This window comes from Protopterus annectens, chromosome 7.part0 (assembly GCF_019279795.1).
Source record: "Protopterus annectens isolate FY-2018-M chromosome 7.part0, PAN1.0, whole genome shotgun sequence".
Classification (NCBI taxonomy): domain Eukaryota; kingdom Metazoa; phylum Chordata; order Ceratodontiformes; family Protopteridae; genus Protopterus; species Protopterus annectens.
The window spans coordinates 1,332,301,800-1,332,327,823 of record NC_056739.1 but is presented as its reverse complement, the minus strand read 5'-3'; positions in this window follow the sequence as shown (position 1 = coordinate 1,332,327,823).

The following is a 26,024-nucleotide window of genomic DNA, read 5'->3' as shown; positions in this document are numbered from 1 at the left end:
GAACCCATAGCAACTCCTTCGCTCTGCAAAAAAATATTCCTTCTCAAAAACAATAAAGTTATTTCTTAAAACCATTTCCAAAAGGTGTTCCAACAAATGTATTTCCATTTGCTGCACTCCCTTCTGAACTAAATACTCACAGAACCATTCCAAACCAGCATTATGTGGAATGATGCAGTACAGGTCCCTTACATCAACCATGATAAACACATACTCTTCTTTAGCCTCAATGTCATTCAATTTATTCAAAAAATCCTGAGTCTCTACAAATATTGGGCTCCTCTGAGACCAATTTCTTACATTTTATGTCAATAAACATAGCTAAGTGGTGAGTGATAGAACCCCTTGCATCAACTATGGGGTGCATCAGGGGTTGCTCTACATTCTTGTGTAATTTGGATAGACCAAAAATTGTGAGAGTAATAGGATAGGGTACAGACAAATAATTATACCCAGAGATTGAGATACTGCCCTCAATAAAAAGATCTTCTAAGGCTGCCCTCACAGCCTTATAGGCTCCATTTGGTTGGTTCAGAGAGCTAGATTCATATGCGTTTACAGATAAAGTTTCTTTCATTTTACATACATAGTCTGACTGATTCATAACTCCAGCTACCACCTTTGTCTGGTTTCATAAACTTAACAGTGGGGTTACTGGACAGATTCTTCACCTGCCTTCTTTCTTCCTGACTCAAGTTCTCTACCCAGTGTTTCTTGCTCAGATTCATATTATGGAAATCAATTTCACACCTCTTCCAAAACAATTCTAGAGAGACATGTAAAGGTGGGTTGAAAGTACTGGAAATGTCCAAAGGATCCCTTACCATATCAACATTGTGAAACAGCATTTTAAAGTTCAGCTTCCTAACAAAAAGCCTTAGATAAAGCAACAGATTGATCAAATCTACTGGTGGAGATGGGACAAAGGTCAAACCCTTAGCAAACAAGTCACAAGCAATATTGTCTAAACATAAAGATGAATAATTAAATACTTTAAAATCACCCTCAGAGTTGCATACAATTTCCACAGGTGGAAGGTTGAAAACATCATTCTGTGAAAACTGTTTCTCATGTAAAACCTGTTCTGGAACCCATGTCTTGAGTTCCCTCATCTTCGATTGAATCCTCCCCTTTTGTGGGCCTCCTGCCCGTGCACAGTCTGTTGGCCCAAAGTTTTGTCCCTACTGTTTTGCGAGGTTGTTGTGCTAGTGTACAGCTCAGCAAGCTCCTGCCTGGTGCCCTGCAGAGTTCTACAGCAGCAGAGAGACAAAATAGATACTTTGGAGTGATTAAGTATAATTTTTCTGCATTTTCTTGCTGCCTTTAGCTAATTCCACCTAAAACACTGATTTTCTAGAATTTCTGTGATTTAAAAAGCTTGTTTCAGCTACAGATTGTACTTATTTTACTGCCGGCACTTTAACAAAGTTGTTTTTGTGTTTAAATTACATGTTTAACTGTTGTAGGCTACACATTCAAGTGTAATAGCCATTTCTGTGCATTTAAAGTGTTTTTTGATTGTATCTGCTTTATTTTCTGAAAAAAAAACAACAAAACAAAAAAGTACTTGTTTTCCTGTCTTTCTAAGCTAGTATAGTCCAATTTTCAGGTTAGTGCTGAATTCAGGGCTGTGTTACAAGTTTCTGTGTTTGCCCATACCTTACTTGGATAGAAAGAAGTTTCTCTGTTCACTGTGAGAGAGGGAGCTTTGAGCAGCCTATCTGTCCCTGGAGGAGTGGTTTCAGGCCAGAAATTAGTAGTTTATTGGCCATTTTGGGCTAATTTCTATCTCTTTCATTCCCTGCTATAAAACCCGCATTTGCTCGGTTTTGCGCGCAGGGCAGCACCGGTTAGCTAGGGTATAACTATTGCCAGCTCCACAAAGTCTACTCTTCAAATTTTCCCTTGGAACCAGACAAACTTTCAACTTAAGCACTCAAACTATTCACTTCTCATCCCGGCACTTGCTCAAAACTCATAGCAAGCACTAATAAACCTTAGCACTAGACCCTCCTATACTGTAGAGAAAGACAAGGCTCTCTATTCGACCTTACCAGCCAATCAGTAAAACATTTCAATGTACCTATCCAGGCATGTCCAAAGGGCAGTTTCATGTGTACTCTCCGTTCCAACTGGTGAAACTGGGCATTTTGAGGCAATGTTACAATTGCCTCATGTACACAGACAACCCTCTCCTCCTTCCACCAAACACTAATACATGCGAGAGATGCAATTATACAGACAAACTGGAGGCTAAGCTCTCTCAACCCAAGACTGGACCAGGCAGTCAAGAGGAGAAGGGAATTACTTGCATCACATCACCAGTCTCACACAGACCTATGAAACCAGCACCGGCAAAAACACACATAAATACACAAAAACATACTTGGAGGCTCTGAATAAAAATCTGCAAAAGCAATAGAGACCTCCAAAGCAGACATCCAAGCAACCTTCACCTCCCAACACAAACCATGAAACACATACTTCACAAAACCAATGTGCCACGCAATCACAGCCCTTAAGGCAAAATAACATACCCAACACACTAGTAATAGGTGACTCTATAGTCAGGCACACTGACGTCCCACTCACTATGCTGAACAAGGAGAAGGTTACTGTTAGCTGCCTGTTAGGTGCCAGGATCCGCCACATAACACAAGTACTCAGGTCACTCCAGAACAAGTACAAATATGACTCTGTCATTGCCCATGTTGGTGTGAATGACCTGAGCCGTTTCTCCCTGGACTACATGAAAAGAGACATGGAGGAGCTCTCTGATCATGTAGCCCAGGCCGGTATGACCCTGACCCTGAGTAGCATCTTGCCCTCACCAAATATGATACCATGGTATAGAGACAAAAATATCAATTTCAACAGTTGGCTAAGCTTCTGGTGTCATTCAAAGGGGATCCAGTGTCTGTCAGCCTGGGATGACATGCTCGACAAGTCACACTGCTTCGCTAGAGATGGCTTGCACCTGTCACCCTTAGGCTCTCGAATACTGGCCAAGGCTCTTGCCACCCCCATAGTGCCTTTTTTAGGCAAGGCTCAAAACACAAACCCACAACCATAAATAGCACAAGTAACAAAAAACTGAGGGTAATGCTACTCAATGCCAGAAGTCTAAACCTCAAAATGCACGCACTTGAGGCACCCCTCAGTATGGAGAAAACCGATATATGTGCAGTAACAGAAACCTGGTTTAAGGCTCCAGAGAGGACCCCAGCACTACCAGGCTACAACTCATACCATGCATTTTGGCCACAAAACCGGACCGAAATATAAAAGGTGGGGGAGTATCCATATTCATCAAGGATACCCACACCTCCAGGTTAGTGGCACAGTACAATGCTTCAGAGATCATCCATGTGCAACTAACAATGGGCAAAACTGCTATTCAAACTATAGCTTGCTACAGATCACCCACCATGTCCCGGGACCCCACTCCGCATTCCTGAAAACACTGGGAAACATAAAGTTCCTACCAAACACCCTGATATTGGGTGATTTCAATTACCCAAACATTAACTAGGAGAACTACTCAAGTACAAACTCCCTTGCCAAACATTTCCTAGAATTTATAAACTCAAATGCCCTGGATAAACTGGTTAACACCCCCACTAGAGGTGACAACATATTTGACCTGGTCATCACCAACATGGGCGACCGGTGTTCCACACTGGAGGTCAACCCCTCACTGTTTAGATCTGACCATAAACTAATCACTCTGGATATCCACATTCTGCCACCACCTCCAGTCAAAGGAACCACCATGAAAAACTTTTCAAAAGCAAACTTCACGTTACTTAAGACCAAGGTGGGAAGTTTCATAGCCCCCATGCTAAAGGAAAATACTGTCCAAGCTGCAAAATCCTTTACTAATGCACTCTACGGGGACCTACAAGAATGCATGGATCATGCTATCCCCAACAAAACCAAGACTCACTCCTCCAAGAAAAGGAAACCAGTCTGGTGAACCCCTGCCATAAACAAGCTATACAATAGAAGGAGGAAACTAGTACAGAAAAGAGTAAAATCCCAAGAAGGGAAGACATCCCTGATCAGTATCAGCAAGAAACTACATTCCCTCATAAAATCATCCAAAGCTAGCTTCAAAAGAAAAATTGCCATAAACTCCAAAGATAACCACAAGGCATTCTTTAGCTATGTCAAGAATTTAAGTGGCAATTCTTAGATCTGCTCAGAGTTGGTGCAGAATGGCACAAAATACACTGAACTGACCGATATAGCCAACATCCTGGCAGACAGGTTCAGTGCAAACTTCACCCCCTTCTCCCCCCCTAAAGGGCCCATAACTATACCAGAAGAATGTAGTGCCCCTGAAATCACAGACACTCAGGTTAAAACAGCCCTCTCTAAAGCCAACACAGCATCAATGGGACTGAACGGTGTCCCAGCCTGCGTCCTACATGAGCTCAAAGATGAACTAACCCCTCACTTAAACACACTGTTTAAACTCAGCCTCTCCACAGGCTACGTGCCCACGGTTTTCCCGCCCCACAAAGTTGGAGCCACAATGGACCCCAGGAACTATCACCCTATAAGCCTGACTAGCTTGGTCTGCAAAGCTATGGAGCGCATCATCATGAATCTCATTAACAGAGACATTGGGAACGTCCAAACACTAGACCTTACCCAGTTCGGCTTTGTCAAAGGCAAATCATGCCTCCTAAACCTGGTGGACTTCTTTGAGACAGTTACCAAGGTTATAGATGAGGGAAAGGTGGTCCACGCAGCCTACCAAGCCCTTGCAAAGGCCTTCGACACCATTCCCCACTCAGATATTATAGACAAGCTCACCAGTCTGAACATAAACCCCTATGTCACGATATGGGTTGCCAACTGGCTCACGGAAAGAATCCAAATGATAAGAGTTGCGGGAGCTAGGTCTGACTCTAAACTGGTTACAAGTGGCATTCCCCAGGGCTCAGTCCTAGGACCCCTCCTGTTCGGCATATACTTCTCAGAGGTACAAGCAAGCACAGGAGGACTATGGCTGACCAAGTTCGCAGATGACTGCAAACTAGGGGCTATAATTGACTCTCTGGTTGATACAGACATCCTGCAAAAGGGTCTCACTGAGACAGATACCTGGTGTCAAAACCATGGCCTCAAGCTAAATGCCAAAAAGTACATAGTCACCACCTGTGGAAAAAACAAAGTACCCACAAACTACCAGATAGGTGGCAGCCCCCTAAATACAGAAGACGTAATAAGGGATCTGGGGACCCAAGTAGATAGTAACCTCTGCTTTGATAATCACATTGCCAAAGTGGTTAGAAAATCCTTCGATGTGGCCCACTTAATCACAAAAGGGTTTGCATCCAGATCGAAAGAGGTCATTGGGCCCCTCTATGCATCACTCATCAGACCCATGATAGAGTACAATGCCTCATTTGGGATGTACCTTACAAGACACCCGCAACAACTTGAAAGACCACAGAAGTACCCCACCAAGAGGATCACTGGCCTCAAGCAGATGCACTATGCAGCTCGACTGAAGAAACTCCAGCTGTACTCGGTTGCATACCGCCTACTCAGAGGTGATCTCTGCCTGACATACAAGGCCATGTCCAACCCAGAATTGATGGACATGCTCCACCTAAAGAAAACCATATCCCCTCGAGCCACACGCTCCAGGGATCTAAACCTCACCACAACAATAAATAGGACGTGCTGGAAGGATAGATTCCTGTCCCAGAGACTTCCCATGCTCTGGAACAAGATTCCAATCTACCTTAGGTAGAGCTCCTTGCTAACCCTCTTCAAGAGAAACCTTGACGAGTGGATGGGAAACAGAAAGTTTACCCCAGGGATCACTTCAATGGGTCTGCTGGACATAGGCACAGGGAACTAATCTAAGGGGGCAGTGAAAGCCAACACATTCCGGCTAGGCTTATAAATGCCTTCGGGCAGATAGCCTAGTACCTACCTATGAACATGTGTTTGGGGTACACCAGATTGTCTATTACCAAGTTTACTCCCCAACTGTTGAGAAACTGGGGGGGTGGCGGATACGCCTTATTTTCTGCATAGGTGTTTTTGTCCCTTAAGAATTTTTCACCTTCCTGTTTTTAATTATGTTAATTTGTTCATCAACACTTTTAAAAATTCTAGTGTACTCAGTCTTGAACTCCCTATAATTGGGGTAGTTTAAAACATAATTGTCCACTTGTTCTGTTAAAGAATCAATCAGCAAATTATTGTGTTTTATTACTAAAGCTATATATTCCATTCCATGCCTATGAAAAAGTTCAATTAATTCTTTATGAAACAGAGAGTCTGGGACCAGGCCTGTTAGAAAACACCACATACGCAGGCCTTTAGGTACAATTTTTAGTTTTAAACACTCTGAAAAATAAACATTATTCAATTGAAATTTCTTAATTTTCAATAACAAATAGTCCAACTCTGAGAGACTATTAATTAAACTAACTGTTGGTCTTTGATCATTTTCATAACTAACTGCAGTTTTTAACGAGCCCTTTAGAACAGGCACATTTCTAGTCCCATTTAAAACAGTATTGCGACTGTTGTTACAGTTAGCATTTCTACTGACCTGTCTCCCATTAGCTGTCCTTAAATCCATTGATTGTCTCTGCAGTTCACCATTTTCATGCACGAGAACACCTTGGCTCACCATATTCATTTGCCCATTGTTAAGCAAACCACTTTCCCTTCATGTTTCTGCTCAACACAAATTACTTCTTGAAGTAAAATAAACTGCAACAGTGGGGTATTCCAATACAGCTGGCTGGAGGGGTGTGTGTTGTTACAATTTGTCAAGTCTCTGTGACAACTGTTGAATAAGCAGTGTCAATTCATCATAGGAATGTTCAGAATCTTGAGAAAACAGTGGTTGTGAAGCATTCATGACACCTTCGGCTGCCATATGTACCAACAACAAACCACCAGTAAGCAGTGGTGGTTGGTGACTTCAAATTAAAGAGGGGCTGCAGGAGACAGCTGAATGGGTGGGACCAATGGGAAGGGGTGTGACCAACTTGAAAGGGGTGGAGCTATGCTCAAAACCACAACAACTGGAACTTTAAATATGCTGCCCTGGGTGCCAAACCATCATTATGAGAGTCCAATCAAGACAAAATGAAGTGTAGAAGAAAAAATATTTCAATGCATTGGCTACATGACAACTTACTTAATATCTAGATGGAAACACAAAGGTTGTGAGGCATGAAAAAATAAATTGCTTTTTAAATACATTACTGGAATGCCAGTAAAAATCAAGTATAAAATAAAACAAGCAGCACTCAGCTCAAACCACTTCTCCTTGCACTGCAGTTCTTTATAAAATTACCAAGTAACATGCTGAAAGTAGCAATCTCTGTGATACCCCCACTTGTAAAAATGTTTCTTATCCAAAAATGACCTGCTGCCTGACAACAACTATCTACTTGTTTCATGGGGAACACATGATCAAAGTAAAAAATGAACAGCGAACAAGAAACAAGCACAAGATAAATTGCTTAAAGGATTCCTGCACAAGTTATGGACCACACATGATAGATTGGCATTCTGTTTAGTTTACGGGTAAAGCCTACAAAGATAACTGCAAGTCTCCAACAAATGTAATGAGCTTCTGAAAATACTGTAATCCTGTCCTTTATTTCAAATACTGTCATATGCATTTCAATACCTAAGGCTTATACGTTATCTAGTTATGTAAATATTCTCTACATGGCAACAATGAAAAGGCTTTCAATGTTGGTAATTCTTTAACAGTGTGCTTATTAAAGCTTACTTGCATCTTACAATCTCTGACAAGCTTACCTGATGGTCAATAAAGCATTGCTACTTAAACAGAGCAACAGGGTACTGTGACAGCATGCATTTTCTGAATAATAAGAAGCATAAATCAATGGTATAAAAATACGACAGGAAACCAGAACATTTTGCAAAATCAAGGACAGATGAAAAGCCACGGTCGTACATGTGGTCTACCTTGGATGGGGTAATACTCTGCACACTTATACTGCATAACTGCTCCTTGCCTTGCTTGAACACATCCAGAGCCACTGCAATGGGAAGTGGAGTGCAACAAGTAGGTCACAGTTTGAAATGTCTCTGGCTGACGGTGATGGCTGTGACACTCATACCTCTTAACCTCAGAGCAATAAATCTGGACAAAGCCAAACATAGAAGTGGGACACAGGCCCAAAAATAAAGACAATGTTTAAATATTGCTCTTATAAACTTAGAAAGATAATAGAATAGTAGTAGGTCTTGCATTAGTATAACATTTTGAAGGTATGAAATCTGAAACTCAAATGTCTGCCATTATTTTCTAACTTCAGTCTTTAATGATTTGCTACTAATTTGCCAGAGAACCACAATTTTATGAAAAACAGACCAAAAATGTGATGCAAAAATATAAAATTGCTACACAATACAGCTGGGAGCCTGTCAAAGGAAGGACACCTTTTTAAAATTAGTACTGTTAACTTGAGCAGCTGACAAAATAAGATAATCTACATGCATTTCTATAATAGAAGTAATCTATAACTCTGATCATTACAGTTGTATATAATTGTAAACCCTCCACATTTTCTTCCAAAATTGCCATTTTGCAGAGGGATTATTAGGGGGAGAGCAACATTTTGAGCCAAAATTGGGGACAGTTGAGAGGTTTGGATATTCCTAATTCTATAAAGCAATTTATTTGCACGTACCTCTCAATTTCTTAATGCAGGAAATCTGGCCAAATATATTGGGGAAACATGCAAACAGTACTAAAAATTCCTCTTGTATAAACTTAAGACAGCTGATAGAATAACAGGTCTTCCTTTAGCATGCATTTTTCTGAAGGTTATGACATCTGAAACTCAATGTCTGTCATTATTTAGTGACTTCATTCCTAAATGATTTGGCAGAAAACCACACATTTTATGAGGAACAAACCAAAAATAAGAAGCAAAAATCTATTCATTTTTTGAAAGTTTTATTTTATATTTTGCAGCATAAACTCTAAAAGATATCTGCTAAACAAAGCAATGCAGTCTCACAATGAAAATAGACTTAGCATTAAAGATTCTCTGTCCTTGAAACTCAAATTCATTGAAACAGCACTGAAACCCACATTCAAAGAAAATACATTTTGCCAGTGGCAGATAAAGATTATTTTTGGGCTGTTTTCAAATCATAGGCCCCTTGAACATGAAACATACACATGCTCTTTGATACACCTTCCTGACTGTATTAAGTGATATTCCTTGTACAATACAGTACAGTTGAACTGCCAATTCAGAACATTTCCATCATAAAAGTCTACTCAAACTTTAACAGTCCACCAGTATCAATAAATATGCACGATCTCTGAAGAAGTAAAAGCCATCTAAATAATTCCATATTAAAGAAATCTGTTAACTAATGAAGAGGTTACTGCTAGCAAACAACTTTATATGTCATTGTTTCATCTACAAATAAAGTGCCTGTTGCCCTTGAGGAATCAATTGCTTATGTTGCATTAAAAAAATTATAATGCTAGTAATATCGTAATAGGGAATGGATGGCAAACTGATAACAGGTTCATAGTTACTTGGTATCTTCACCAAGGAGGACTGCAGCATCCATCCGCTTTACAACAGAGTACAGTATCAGCAAAGGATCTACCTACTGTGGGAGTAGAACCCACAGCCTTCTGCATCAAAAACAAGTACACTACCTGTTGTGCTATTTATAATACAAGCAGACTTGGCATAAGCAGCACTAAACTTTTGTTCCCCTGCAGCTCTCAGCTCCTTGTAAAATCTACTTGACACACAGCTGCATCTCTGAACACATCGAGCACAAGAAATCTGGACAAAGCCAAAATTTATTTGGGGAGGGGACAAAAGCCCAAAAACCAGGGACACATTTTAAACATTGCTTGTATAATGTTGGAAAGTCGATAGAATAAAATGCTGTGTTATCACCATACATTTCACTGCCAAGTATTGAACCCAGGTCCCTGTGCAAAACAGCCAGAGCAACATACCACCATGCCAAATCATCTATTTTTATGAAAGAAAGGAAGACTGAAACTTAAATGGCTACCATTTAGTGAAGTCAGTTCTCACCATAGCTGTCAACATCTTAGCACAAAACACCTGAACAAAGCCAATAATGGGGGAATACAGCCCCCAAACATATTCAGTGAGTTCAGTTATCACCATAGCTCTCAACCTTGGCACAAAAAACTTGGACAAAGCCAATAATGGGGGAATACAGTCCAACAAATATCCACTGAGGATACCAGAGCAAACCCAGGGAGGACATGCAGACTCCACATAGAAGGCACCCCAGCCAAGAATCAAACCAGACAACCCATAGCTCTCAGGCAACACTGCTACCACTGCACCACTATCTGGTTTAAGTAACAAAAACACAGAAACCACAGATTTTATGAGGAACAGAACAAATAAGGCAAAAATCTGCAAATGTTTTAGAAATGGTGGTGGGTAGGGAATTCAGGCTCTTGTCACTTGGGCCCAAGGTACAGGGTTCAAGCCTTATTCTCTACCCACCACCATGAAGCAACTGGGGCATTACACACACACACCTGTCTCCAGAACGGCCATGTACTCTGCAAATGCACACACCTACCTGACAGCCATGTACTTTGCAAATGCGATCCTGTTATCGGTCCTCCATATGGCAATGTACTCTGCAGCTGTTTTCCCTGATCGGTCCTCCATACTGACCCAATCCACAAATGCAATCCTGTCCTCCATACTAGCCCATGCATGTGGTCTCAGTCTCCTGTGAGATGTGAGGAGGCTGGATTGGTCCAGCCTGCAGGCAATGCAGTCTGGTGACCTACTGGTTTGTGCGGTCACCACCGCACAGATCTCTGGGTTGGAAGGGTGGAGTTAACTCCCTTTCCTATCTGGATTGCCTAACTGAGCAGTCTGGAGCTCAGAAATGCCTGAGCATGCGTGCTTAGTTCTGGTCTGCCTAACACAGCAGCCAGGAACTAAGCACGCATGCGCAGAGTCCAAGATATTTTTTTATTTTTTTTTATTTTTATATGTTCTACGGGACGGTGGGGGGACTGGGGACTTTATTTTATGCACAGGTGGGGGACCCAATTTACAGGTGGGAGGACTGCAGTCCCGCAGTCCTATAGCACAAGCCGCCCCTGCCAGTAAGTCAGAAAACCACAAACTGAAGAAAACCAGACTGGAAGGCAGGAAATGTGAATACTCCAGTGGTGTACAAAGAATGTAAAATCCAATGTTCTAAGTCCATTTATCCTTGGAAAAAACACTTTATTTAATGAAAACACATATAAAATTTGCATTTTCATTTCTAACATAAGAAACTTCTTCAGACAGTTTAAAAGAAAGCAGTCCATGTATAAATACCTTCAGTTAGTGATGACTTCATACAAAAAGCACACCCCTGAACAGGGCCGGCCTTAGCTGAAATGGCGCCCTAGGCGAAGTAGTACTCCAGCACCCCCTTAAGCCCCGCCCGTAACATACTCATGAAACACCCCTATAAACCACACCCACATGTAGGTCACTCCCCAAGAAAGCCACTCCAGTCATTTCCTTCAATTATTTAAATGCATAGGAAGAAAAGATACCTTGCAATATAGTTAAACTGCAAGTGAAGATGGAATTTTTTTTAATAAACCTGCTTTATCTGTTGCTCCTTCACACATTTTACTGTAAAAGTCATGCTCTCAGAAAATAGAAGCCCGTGTGCCTTCTTTCAAAGAGATGCTTAAGGTAATCTACACAGTTTAATTTACTTTGGATAGGCGAGTCAGCCTTACAGCTCAGTGAAAGTAGAATAGCTACCTCTCTCCCCCCCTGTGTACAGTAGCTTAAACTAGAATAGCACAAACAGATAGCCATTTCCTAAATGATACAGTCTTGCAATGAAAACACACTTAGCATGACCAGTAAACTTCTGTCATTGAGACGGCATGAAACCCCACATTCTTAGAAAATGCATCTGGCCAGTGGAGGATTAGGTTTACTTTTGGGCAGTTTCCTAATTAGACTCCTTGCACACATTTTAGGGCAATGCATACATGAATTTGTTCTTTTATTCACCTTCCTGATTGTATTAAGTTATATTCCTTGTATAATACAGCACCACTTGTTAGAATGTGTTTTAAATTTGTAGTTTTAAACATTTTAATAAGCAATGAAACAAAATATAAACCAATGACAAAACTACCCATTTTAGAAAATTTGAACCATAAAAGGCAACCCCAGACTTCTGTCATTACAATTCACCAATATCACTAGATACAAAATCTCTACAGAAGTAAAATCATCGGAATTCCACAGTAAAAGAAATCTGTAACTAATAAAGATGATGCTACTGGCAAACAACTTTACATCTCAATGTTTCATCTACAAATTCAGTGCCTGTTGCCCTTATAGTAATCATCTATATTACATAGAAAATTTGGTAAACTGGTAATATTGCAATAGAAATGACTGAAACCAACCAGTTCATAGTTCTCATACAAGCCATCTCATACAAAGTAGGAAACACTCAGGAGTGTAGAGCCCCTATTTCTCCTTATAATACACCAAATAATCTGCAATCATATGGGTACTGCAATATCAGCACTTCTGCGAAGTCAGTACTTCATCTATATGGTGTGGAAGTAGAAGCCACAGCCTTCTGCACCAAAAGCGATTATGCTACTAACACTGCTTTCAGATTCTACAACAGTGTGCCATTTGATAAAACAGTTGCACATTGAAAACAGACTTGGCACTAACAGCAATAGTCACTTGCTAAACAGTACAGCCTCACAATGAAAACAGGCTTAGCATGAGCAGTAAACTTAATCCATCTGGAAAGTGGAGAATTAAGTTTACCTTTGGGCTATTTTCAAACTACAGGCTCCTTGAACACATTTTTATGGCCATGAATAACCATATGTGTTCTTTGATTCACCTTCCTGATTGTAATAAATTATATTCCTTGCACAATACAGCACCAGTTGTTAGCAAGTTTTAAATTTGTAATTTTTAACATTTTTCCAGCAAGCAATGAAACAAAATGCATGACCCAATAATGCCAAAACTTCCCATTTCAGAACATTGTAATCATAAAAGGCCACTCAAACTAATCCACCAGTGTCAATCATAAGCACAATCTCTACAGAAGTAAAATTCATCCGAATAATTCTACATTAAAGAGATTTGTAAATAATGAAGAGGTTGTTACTGGCAAACAACTTTACATTTCAGTGCTTCATCTACAAATTCAGTTCCTGCTGCCGTTGACAAAGTAATTGCTTACTTTACATTAAAAAAAAAACTGGTAATAGGGAATGACTGAGAAACTGACAACTAGGCATCTTATAGAAAAGAGGACACTCAGGAATGCAGACCCCTATCCCCCCTTAAAATGCACCAAATAACCGGCAACTAAGGCATTACATACCATACCTCCATGCCTCTCAGTACAAGAAAGCTGAACAAAGCCTAAAATATTGGGGGGGGGGAGGCAAAGGCCACAAAAAGAGGGACAAATTAAAATATTGCTTTTACAGACTTAGAAGCATTTGTCTTAGCATGCATTTTCTGAAGGAAATGAGGGCTGAAACTCAAATGTTTGGCATTTAGTTATTTCAATCCTCAGTGATTTGCCAGAAAACCATAACTTTTATGAGGAATAGGCCAAAAATATAAGTCAAAAATCTGGGCAGTGACAAAAATCTGGACAGAGCCTAAAATAATGTGGATACAATGGCCAAAAAATAGAGAATTTTGCTTACAGCACTAGTGACTTCAGTCCTCCCTGATTTGCCAGAAAACCACAAATTATGAGAAACAGACAAGCTATAATGCTAAATCTGGATACTTGAGAGGGGACCTCATTTTTTGTATGTTTTCCAAATTACTGGTAAATCTTTCAAGACTGAAGTCGCAGCACTAATGAAAAACCTGTCAGCCTTCTATCAACTTTCTAAGTTTGTAAGAGAAATATTTAAAATGTTTTCCTATTTTAGGGCCATTATCCCACTTTATGGCTTAGTCCAGATTTCTTGCTCTAAGAAGTTGAGAGGTATCCAGTATGAGTGATACACACACACACACACACACACACACACACACACACACACACACACACACACACACACACACTAGTCCAGATTTCTTGCTCTAAGAAGTTGAGAGGTATCCAGTATGAGTGATACACACACACTAGTCCAGATTTCTTGCTCTAAGAAGTTGAGAGGTATCCAGTATGAGTGATACATACACACACACACACACAGACACACACACACACACACACACACACACACACACACACACACACACACACACACACACACACACACACACACACACCTTCCCTTTCATACAGCAACTAATGACTACTTTAAATTCTACACACTCCAATTCTGCTCTCATACAAAACACAAGCACTTCTCTCATACAGAAATGAGAGAAACTACTAGTTTAAAGTAAGCACACACCTACCTTGTCTGTTCTGCCACAGCAGCACACACATACAGCGACTCTCTCACAAAGCAACACACACACACACACACACACACACACACCTACTCTCTTGCACAGCAACAAAGACTCTCAAAGGAACGAACGGCTAGTTTAAATTCCATATATATATATATATACACACACACACCTAACTATCACACAGTAACATACACACACTTTATATCTCATACAAACAGAACAAATTTAAATTCCATACACATATGTATATACCCACGCACATTCTTCCTCATACAGAACTAAACAGTTTAAATTACACATAAACACATACACTTACCTTCTTTATAATCCAAACGGCCACACACGGAGACACAAACAACTCTTCTTTTGAACTGCTGGCTTAAATTACGCGCGGAACTGCAGAATCCATTTGGATGACGTTGGCGTCATGACACATGCAGAAGATTCTTACACTACACCTGCAGCTGTAAGTGGGAGGGTGCTAGCCTCGCCTCCCCCACCCTCCGCACGCAAGTTTCTCCTTAAAGGAGAAGATTCTTGCACTACACCTGCAGCTGTAAGTGGGAGGGTGCTAGCCTCGCCTCCCCCACCCTCCGCCCTCTAGTTCCAGCGCCAAGAACAGCGCAAACTTTATGTTAATTAAAAAAATAAGCAAATAAGTGCATAACGCGCCCTTTATGAGGCTAGCCTGTACGGCGCCCTAGGTGGTCGCCTAGTTCGCCTATGCCTAAGGCGGCCATGCCCCTGAAGATTTCAGCCAATGAGAACAAATCTCAGCATGCATATTTATGAATATTTATAAAGATTTATGAATATTTATAAAAACCTTTAAAAACCATAAAATGAACATTTCAGCACATCTCAAAAATTGAATATATAACATATACATTAAATATAAATACAAATTTTGCAAAAGCAAATGTTTACTTTAAAGTCTTATTCAAAACAACTCAATTTTACGTTTCCATAAATATTAAAATAAATAAAACCAAATCATCTTTCCAGTGCCTTCAACCTAAGAATACTGTTGATAGAAATATAGTCATTGAGAACTGGCCAAATGTTACCCTTAAACATAGTTGCCAGGTCAATTCTTTTCTCTCTAGATGTAATGACCATGCTATGCCTCTTTCACCAACCCTCACTGAGTCCAGCCCAAAGAAGGCCCATGAAAATCCATATAGTGCTTGGCAAGGGCATTAGTACCACCATTTTGCTCTGATTGCTCTAAGACGTTCATAAATATGTTTTTTTAATTTCCTCTCCATTTTGCCAATATAAAACTTTTCCACTGGTTTAAATTTAAAACTATTAATCACTGTCTCAACAATCTTTGCAACAAAGGGGCAATACGGGCAACACCCACATTTCTTCCCCTTTATACTTAACCACTCTTTCAAACAAGTCCTTCAGATTTCTACCCCTGAAATACACAATTACAGGTCCAGCACCTATTAGATCCCTCATTTCTCTTTCAAACTGTAAAAATTGACAGTTTTTCTGTATAATATCAAAACATACGCAGAAGTAACCTCACTAAAGATTGTATTGCCCACACAAAATGAGTATAAGTAGAAACAACGAGTAGTACTAAAGTACTACAAAAGTAGAATGAGTGCATCAGAGTCACAGGAGATGGGATGATTTATACCATGGTAACATTAGATGCAAAGAACCTTTTTATTGTGATAAGCAATGATTATGGTGTGACAGTTTTATCTAATTTGACTAGCGATTTACGTTTATTTGATATGAATAAGATCAGACTCATTACTGAGTTACTTAAGCTAGTCTTGGAGTACAATATTTTTTTCCTGCCAAGGTAATTACTATTGTCAGGTACAAGGGATAGCCATGGGCACCCCTTGTGCCCATATGCATGCCAACTTAGTTTTGGCATTTTGGGAAGGACAATACGTATTAGGACAGCATCATGAATGGTCTAACAAAATATGTTTCTACAAGCGTTTTGTGGACATTTTTTTTGTTATGGGAGGGGGAACTGCATGAATTCATGGCATTTGTGAGCTATTTAGAATCCACCACTTCCTTCTTGAAGTTTTCCATAAGACATTCTAAAACTTTGTTAGACTTTTTGGATGTAAGGATTATACAAGACTATCAAGGTGTTAAAACTACCCTTTATAGAAAAGAATGCTGGGGAAATAATTTACTAACGCAAGATAGTATGCATCCGAGATTTACTTTCGACAATATAGTGGCAGGACAGTTGGGTAGGATATCAAGGCTATGCAGGGAGGAAGACATATTTGAAGTGGAAGCAAGAAATTTGAAGCATAACTTTTTGAAGAGAGGATACAATGAACAATAAGGTTGAGGATGTTATTCAGAACAGAAAGTTAGCTCAGGACAGTATGGAAGAGATGAGAGTTAGTAACCCCCAACCACAAGAAAGTAAGACGAGGCTCATTTTCACTTACAGCAATAATATACACGGAGTATGTGATATTGTAAGACAAATTGGAAGATTCTTCTCACAGATGAGAAGATAAAGAAGGTTGTAGGAGAGGGAGCCATTTTTGGGGTTTAGGAGAAATAAAAACTTAAAAGATCTGTTGTGCCATGAAAGAAGGAAGTGACCACATTTTACTTCTAGGCATAAGGGGACTAGACCTTGTGGGCCCTGTAAGGCATGCACTTATATTAATTTAGAAACAACCTTTACACATCCCAGTACTGGGGAGATATATAATTTTAATACACATGCCAACTGTAGAACGATAAATGTGATATATCTTGCTGTATGTAAATCATGTGTAAGCTTTTAAGTAGGGAAGATGAATTGTATGTTAAAGAACAGGATACTGAATCATTTGTCTTCCATTAGAACACATAATGAACATAATGCTTTATATCAACATGTCTCACAATACCCAGGACATGATTTTAAATTCAGCGTTATACAGAATATACATAAAGGTATTAGGGGAGGGGATTTAGTCAATGAAACAGAGTATCACGAATCCAGGTGGATTATAGAACTTAACAGCACATAGGTCCCCGAGCCTTAATGATGTAATCCCCCTTAAACCAGCCCTAAAGAGAAGGAGGGTTAATTATTGATCCATGATTGGTTAGTGTTCTATATAAAATAATGTTTGTTACCGTTAGCAAACCATCTGATGAAGGGCATTAGCCCGAAAGCGCTTATACTTTTACCACATTTTGTTTTTGTTTTTAACCATTGTTTTATAGTTTGATTAAAACCTTGGACTTTATCCTGTGGTTATTGTTGCCGTTATTTCTTCTTGTACTCATTTCTGTATAATATGCCTGATACATTTGCTGTTAGTCCCAAATGTGGTGACGAAGGAGCATGAATAGTTGTTCTGATTTACAGATTTAACACTTCGAGGCTCAGTACCAGCTTCAGTACTTATGTCACTTGTTTCATTTAATATCAGCTTCCACTGACAACCTAACACCCTTCCATCCTTTAAAGATGGTTCAAAATGACCACTTTCTCTTTTAAAATCTACAAACTGACTGGGGTTGAGTGTTTGGAGATTTCCTATATCTTTGTTAATAAGGTCCATGATGATTCATTCCATGGCCTTGCAGATAAAGTTGGTCAGGCTAATACATCTATAGTTCCCAGGGTCCATGGATGCACTCCCTTTGTGCAAAGGGATGACGGTAGTTGTTTTCCATTCTGCTGGGATGAAGTCAGTGCTAAGGCTGTGATTGAAAAGCTTTCTCAATAGTGATGATAATTCCTGTTTTAACCCATGTAGAACACAGCCCGGGATGTTGTTTGGTCCCATGGAGTCTGAGGGCATTTAAGACCTGCTCCTCAGAGATACTAGGCAGGGGATAGGTGTTAAGGATGTTATGAGGTATATGTGGTGGGGACAGGGGAGTGAAGTTTTCACTGAATCTGTCAGCCAGCAGGTTTGCTATATCCTCAGGTTCTATATATGTAGAACCTGTGGATATAGGTTCTATATATGTAGTGCCATTAACTATGAGTTCAGTGTAAATCTGGGCCTTACCTTTGAGGTTACTGATGTAGCTAAAGAATCCCTTGTGGTTATCCTCAGTTAGGGAAGCTAATTTGGATTCATAGTTAGCTTTGGAGGACTTCACTAGAAGTCTTATTTGCTTGTTTAAGTTGAGGAGGGAGTGTTTCCAGTTTTGAGACCTTTCCTTCATACTCTTAGACAGCACTTTCAGTTTCCTACTGTATAGCCTATTAATGGCAGTTGTCCACATGCAGGTTTGTTTTTCCTTCAAGATCTTGCTTTGGTTCTATCAGGTATGGCAGAGTCAATACAATTGTACAGGTGCTTATATAAAGCATTGGTGTATAACTTAGCACATAAGATGTTGTAATTGGCCTTGGAGAACTTTTTTAGTCTAGTTGTTGCTGGGGGGGGGGTCTTGTGTTATAGTTACTTTTAATGAGACTGATTTGTGGTCAGATCTCACCAGAGATGACCACACACACTGGGGGTGGTGCAGAGGTCCCCGTTGTTGGTGAGCACCAGGTCCAGAATATTTGAGCCCCTTGTGGGTGTATCAACCAGCTGGTTCATGGCATTGGAGTTGGCAAAGTCCAGAAACCTTATGGCAAGTGAGTTAGAACATGTATAATTTACCCAGTCTATGGACGGGTGATTAAAGTCACCTAAAACCAGGGTGTTTGGTTGTATTTTGATTGACTCAAGTAGATCCAAGTAGGCTGAGTGAATGTCCTGATTCATGGAGGGTGTCCTATAGTTGGCAATGACCTGAATAGGGGTCTTACCTACAATCAATTGTACCTGAAGCAATTCAAGGGAACTGTGCTGTTTAACCAATCTAGAGGTGTATTTATCTTTAATGAATATCAATACACTACCTCCTTTAGTTCTCCCATCAGTTTGCAGTCTGAACGTGTGGAAGGAAATGTAACCTGGTATAGCTGGGGTGCTCTCTGCAGCCTTAAACCAAGTCTCAGTGACTGCACAAATGTCAGCATCTTCCAGGGTGAGGACTGCTTCCAGTGAGTACATTTTCTGGTCTAGACTCCTAGCATTTAGCAGCACAACCTTAAGGTTGTTTTTATAGGGTACTTTTATGTCAGGAATTTTGTTTTTGTAACATTACCTAAAAAGGCACTATGGGATGGCAAGAGCCTTTGCCAGTAACCAAAATCACAGAGGTGACAGATGAAGACCATATCTAATAAAGCATCAAGGTCTGTCGACCATATAATCCCACGCTGACAGATACTGGATCCCTTTTGAATGACACCAGAAACTAAGCCAATTTTTGAAGTGAATAATTTTTTTGTTTGCATTGAAGTATCATCCTAGGCAAAAGTAAAATGCTGCTTAAGGCTAGGGACATACCTGCCTAAGACACATAACCTGAGAGCTCAGTCATGTCTCTCTTCATATAGTCAGTGAGGTACATCTCAAGTTGTTCACACCAACATGGACTATGATGGAGTCATAACAGTGCCTGTTGTTGAGAGACTTGAGTGCGTGTGTGATGTGGTGGATCCTGGCACCTGACAGACAGCTGACCGTGACCTTTTCCTTATCCATCCTGGTAAGAGGGACATCTGTGTGCTTCACAATTGAGTCACCTATGACCAAGACGCTTGTTTTTGTGTTATGCCATAGGGGCTTGTCTTGTGAGACACTGATGTGTGATATATTATGCGTACAATGTTCTGCAGAGTATGTATTATGTGAAGCATGCTTGTGTTTGTGTTTGGGAGGTCTCTTTTATTTAGGTTAGCTTCTTGTAAGGATCTGTGCATATGTAGGTTTATGTGTTGTTGGATTGGTAGGTGCAGGAGGTGAGGTGTGTATGCTGACAACCTGCTTAGTATCAGATGAACTGACTGGTGAGCGAGAGACCCTGGACTCTAGGTTCTTGATATAGAAGTGGGTTTCCAGTGTTCATGAGGCAATTGCTACATTGCTTAAGGATGCTGATGTTGACCAGGCTGGCTGGAGAAACTGTGGGAAACTGTCCATCCATAATGATAGATAAGTTGATGTGATCAGAAAACAGGGAAGGACAGGAAGGAACAGGTAAAGGAGAAGTGGACAAAAAATACGAAGGGCTAGAGGGTAGGATCTATGTTGGTACCTCAGGAGCTTCACTGAATGTATCACCTGTCAATGAGGGATAATCATGAGAACTCGCTGATAGACCACCAGTAGAGTTCTAAGGGAAAATATGCAGGCAAAAGTGTTTGTGTCTATAATCACCAACGGTGCCCACTGCTGCACAGCAGTGCATAATGCACAAATGCAGTGCTATGTAGCAAAAGAGCACAAACTGAGCTAAACAAATTAACCAGTAAAAAGCTCACAACTGAAACCTGTTCCAGCAACCTTCAATCAGATGAGTTCTAACTGCACACTCCTGCCACTAGGGTGCAGGGAAGCCATCTCCAACAAAAGATGGCTTGGTTTAGTGCTCAGTTTATACAAACAGAACTAGATTCAGCAGATCTGAATCTAGTCTAGGCTACAGCAAACAAAGTGCAACAATTTCAGAAAAAAAAACAGTTCAAATAAGTGGTGATATAGTAAAAATGTTGTCCAAAATTGTGATATACAGTGAAAAATTCTACTTAGGTTTTGCAGAGATCAGCAGATGGCTTGGATTTGCTTATGTAGCAAATATGAGCAAACTGATTTAAACAAATTAACCAATAAAAAAACTCAAAACTGAGCCCTGTTTCAGCATCCTTCAATCAGATGAGTTCTAACTGCACGCTCCTGCCACTAGAGTGCAGGGGAACCCTCGCCAACAAAAGATGGCCTGGTTTAGTGCTTGTAGATCAATGTGTGTATGTACCTTTAAGAAGCTATCCAAGGGCTTGCACAAGTGTATAAATACTGAGCACATGCAAGCTAGACTGCCATTTTGTAGTTAGCTGTTAAGATGATAGGCTAACTACAAGCTAAAAGTTACTGTCAGCTGCCTGTTGGGTTCCAGGATCCACCACATAACGCATGCACTCATGTCATGCCACAACAAGTACAAATATGACTCTGTCATTGTCCATGTTGGTGTGAATGACCTGAGACGTACCTCCCTGGACTACATGAAAAGAGACATGGAGGAGCTCTCCAATCTTGTAGCCCAGGCAGGTATGACCCCAGCCCTGAGTAGCATCCTGCCATCACCCAGAATGATACCACAGTACAAGGTCAAAATGATTGACTTCAACAATTGGCTAAGCTTCTGTTGTCATTCTAAGAGGATCCAGTATCTGTCTGCTTGAGATGGCATGATCAACAGACCACAATGCTTTGCCAGAGATGGCCTGCACCTGTCGCCCTTGGGATTCCGGATACTGGCTAAGGCTCTTGCCACCCCTATAGTGTCTTTTTAAGGCAAAGTTCAAATGACAAATTCACCACTGTAATAGGTAAAAGCAAGCAAAATCTGAGAGTAATGCTACTCAATGCTAGAAGTCTAAACCTCAAAATGCATTCACTCGAGGCACTCCTTAAAATGGAGAACATCAACATCTGTGCAGTGACAGAGACTTGGTTCAAGGCTCCAGAGAGCACTCCTGCATTACCAGGTTATAATTCATAACACACCTTTTGGCCACCTAACCTGGACCAAAACACTAAAGGCGGAGGTGTGTCATATTCATTAAGAATATCCACAACTCCAGGCTAGATGCTCAGCATAATGCATCCGAGATTATCCAAGTACAACTAACCATGGGCAAGACCGCAATCCAAATTGTAACTAGCTAGAGATCCCCCACCATGCCCCAGGATTCCCACTCCTCATTTCTTGATACACTGGAAAATATTAGGGTACAATACTCTCATAATGGGCAATTTCAACTACTCCATCATTAACTGGGAAAACTACTCATGTGCCAACTCTTTTCCTCAATGTTTTCTGGAATTCATAAATTCCAACACCTTGGATCAACTTATCCACACCCCCACCAGGGGCAGCAATATCCTAGACCTGGTAATTACCAACATGGGCGACCAGTGTTCCACACCAGAGGTAAATTCCTTGTTGGTCAGATCCGGCCACAAGCTAATCATCCTAGACATCCACATCCCGTCCCCACCCCCCATTAGGGAAACCACCGTAAAAAATGTCTCCAAAGCCAACTTCACTCTTCTTAAGACAAAAGTGTCAAATTTCACAACACCCATGCAGATGGACAATAGAGGTATGACTGCTGAATCATACACAAATGTACTTTATAAGCACTTACATGAGTGCATGGATAATGCTATCCCTAACAGAACCAAGATGCCATCTTCCAAAAAAAGGAAGACAACCTGCTGGTCCCCTGCCATAAACAAACTCTACAACAGAAGAAAGAAACTGTTGCAAAAAAGAGTAAATTTCCATGAGTTGAGGAACTTCCTGGTCAGCCTCAGGAAGAAGCTGAGATCCCTCATAAAATCCTCCAAAGCTAGTTACGAAAACAAAATTGTCACTGATTCTAAAGACAACCGTAAAGCATTCTATAGCTATGTCAAGAATCTCAATGGCAACATTCAGATCTGCTTTGAGTTACAGCACAATGGTGCTAAATATACAGAACCAACTGATATTGCCAACATCCTGGCAGATAGGTTCAGTGCTAACTTTACCCCTCTCTCACACCCTAAAGGGCCCATCTCTATACCGGAAGAATGCAAAGTTCCTGTTATCACAGCTGCACAGGTAAAAAACACACTCTCCAAAGCCAGAACCACAGCATCCATGGGTCCTGACAACATCCCAGGCTATGTTCTACATGAACTACAGAATGAACTAGCACCCCACCTAATCATAGCCTCACCTCAGGCTTTGTGCCCAGTGAATGACACACAGTGACAGTTATCCCACTCCACATAGGGGGAGCCACCACAGAGCCACCACAAACCCTGGGAACTACCGCCCCATTAGCCTAATGAGCCTGGTCTGCAAGGCCATGGAATGTATCATCATGGAACTTATAAACAAAGACATTGGCAATCTCCAAACTCTGGACCCCACCCAGTTCGGGCTTGTAAAAGGCAGATCATGTCTCCTAAATCTTATAGACTTCTTTGAAGCAGTTACCAAAGCCGTAGGTGAGGGTAAAGTGGTTCACACAGCCTATCTAGATCTTGCCAAGGCTTTTGACACCATCCCCCACTCTGGAATTATAAATAAACTCACTAAACTAGGTATAAATCCCTACATCACAAGATGTGTTGCCAACTGGCTCACTGACAGAACCCACACTGTAAAAGTAGCAGACTCCAAATCCGACTTCAGACCAGTGACAAGTGGAGTACCACAGGGTTCAGTCATTGGTCCTTTCCTGTTTGGTATCTACTTTTCTGAAGTACAGGCTAACACAAAAGCTCTTTGGCTAATAAAGTTTGCAGATGACTGCAAACTAGGAGCCATAATTGAAACTCCTAATGATGTGGACATCCTACAAAAGGGCCTCACTGAGACAGATGCCTGGTGTCAAAGCAATGGCCTCAAGCTCAATGCCAAAAAGTGCATTGTCATCCCCTTTGGTAAAAACTCTGTATCCATGAACTACCACATAGGTGGTAGTCTACTTAACACTGAAAGTGTGATAAGAGACCTTGAGCCACAGGTGGACAGTAGTCTCTCCTTTGATAATCACATTGGCACAGTAGTCAGGAAATCCTTCTATGTGGCACACCTCATCACAAAAGGTTTCTCATCCAGGAAAAAAGAGGTCATTGTTCCCTTCTGCTCATCTCTCATTAGACCCATTATAGAATACAGCACCCCTTTTGGTATGTACCTCAAAAAGACATCTACAACAACTGAAAAGGCCACAGAAATACCTCACAAAGAGGATTACCGGCCTCAAACAGATGTCCTACGTAGACCGTCTCAAAAAACTCCAGCTTTACTCCATCACATATCACCTACTCAAAGGTGATCTCTGCCTAACATACAAAGCTATGTCAAACCCAGAGCTGTTAGACATACTCCACTTAAAGAAATCCCAATCCCTCAGAGCTACATGCTCTAGGGACCTAAACTTTGTCACTACAATTAACAGAACATGCTGGAGGGATAGATTCCTGTCCCAGAGACTTCCCATACTCTGGAACAAACTACCTATCTATATCAAACAAAGCTCCTCATTAGCACTCTTCCAGAAAAATCTTGATGATTGGATGGGAAATAGGAAATTCACCCCAGGCATCACCTTTGGGGCTCTGCTCGACAAGGGCACAGGAAAATAATTTTCTTGGGTGGCAAAAGCCAGGGTACCTTTTTGGCTAGGCTTATATAGGCCCTAGGGCCAATAGCCTAGTACTTACCTATATAAGTGCGTATGTATGCAAGGTCTGTCTGTTGAATAGGTTGTTCATATTTTATGATGCTGCTATCCATCCTGATGTGTTTCTATGTATTAAAGCATCTATACAAAACCCCCAGCCTTCTTGTTATATGTGTTAGAGACAAACAAGTGACACGGTGTCAGAAGCAGCATGTCTAAAGGACATGAAATTAGAAATCGCATATCCAATGGGCATGAAGTTAGAGGCAGCATGGCTAAAATGACTGAAGGCACTTTCTTGGGGCTGGTGGAATCATCCCTAAAATGTGCAAGTTTTGCAAAAAAGGTCAAAAACAAATTTCAGATATTAAAACTTGCTCGGCATTATTTCTTTTTCGCAGATATGAAATGGGGCATACAGTACATTCTAAATTATGTTTGCATAAACTGATATGTATGATATTGATAGAATATTCTAATTAGTATGGAAAATGTTTGAAATAAAGTCTGAATTGCATAAAATGAATAAAATAAGGGGAAGCAATCACAAGTGTATAAAGTGATTGCATGTTTGTGCAGTGTTACAGTAAAGCTATTTCTGAAAAACTGAGGGGCTGCCAGCCCAGCCAGATAGAATTTTGTAACTAATTATATGTTATTGTAAATATTAATATGATCCACAGACTGGTTTCACAAATGTAAGAAAACTGTGTTATGTCCTAAGCTTCAAAAATGCAACCATGGTGCACCCTGCTGGAAGAAAGCTGATAAGTAAAGAATTTTAGAACTGTGTATGATCTCAAGCTTGGAGACAGGATGTCTGGGCCAGGAAATTCTTTCTAATTTCCTAAGACAGAGATAATTACTAGGTTTCACATGTAACGTGTATTTTTATTGATGTGGCTTCCTGGCAGGTGCAGATTACAAATAAATGTTAAATTTTAAGTTCTGTGAGCCTGGGAAACTTAAGCAGAAGTGTCAAGAATGATGTGCTCTGAAATTACACAGCAGTAATGTGTATTATTAATTTAAGACTTTCTCAGAGAGAAAGATTTAGCATTTTGTATTTGTCTTCAGACCTGTTAACAACTCACCAGCACTGTGCCTTGCTCTGTAAGTAAAGTTATTTAGATCTTAGTATTTTTCTCAGAGATAGATAGGAATATAGCCAGATTAGTCTAGCTATTTTCTATATTTATGTCAGACTGCCCTACAATATTGTTTTAAAGTGTTTTTCTGTGATTTCTAAATTCTCTGTTATCACTGTGTTGAATTGATGAGTATTTTCT